The 399-nt window shown below is 31.3% G+C and overlaps 1 protein-coding gene across 1 annotated transcript in view; it reads right to left on the reverse strand.

Moving 5' to 3' along the window:
- LOC119588593 overlaps nt 1-399 on the reverse strand; it is a gene marked incomplete in the record, with an annotated part of 65,956 nt that overhangs the window by 9,255 nt on the left and 56,302 nt on the right.

A 399-nucleotide genomic window follows, 5' to 3' on the forward strand; every position in this document is an offset into this window, starting at 1 on the left:
CATTAAGTATCGATTTATCTTTGCTTAAAACTAAATATATCAGTTATGAATAGAAAACGCACACTGATTTAAAATACCATTATTTTTGTCTTCATTATACAAGGTAATTATCAATTTAATTTATAAGTGCATGAGTACCCAGTGCAGAAATAAATGTAAGGAAATGCCGTAATTCAAACTTGGTAAACCCAACTGAACTAAGCCAGCTGGTTTCCCTTCGTTTATTTTCATAGCACTTCTATAAAGTTAGAATAATTGACAACGTTAAGTCATCCCATGGACAAAAAAAAATCTACTTTTCTTAATTTATCGTTTCTGACTCTTAATGTTTCGTCTTTGCCTATTGAGGATCTGAAATGAAATACTAAAGCGCATTGTGAAATAGCGTTACCTGCAACG

This window comes from Penaeus monodon, chromosome 24 (genome assembly GCF_015228065.2).
Source record: "Penaeus monodon isolate SGIC_2016 chromosome 24, NSTDA_Pmon_1, whole genome shotgun sequence".
In the NCBI taxonomy this organism is placed as follows: Eukaryota; Metazoa; Arthropoda; class Malacostraca; order Decapoda; family Penaeidae; genus Penaeus; species Penaeus monodon.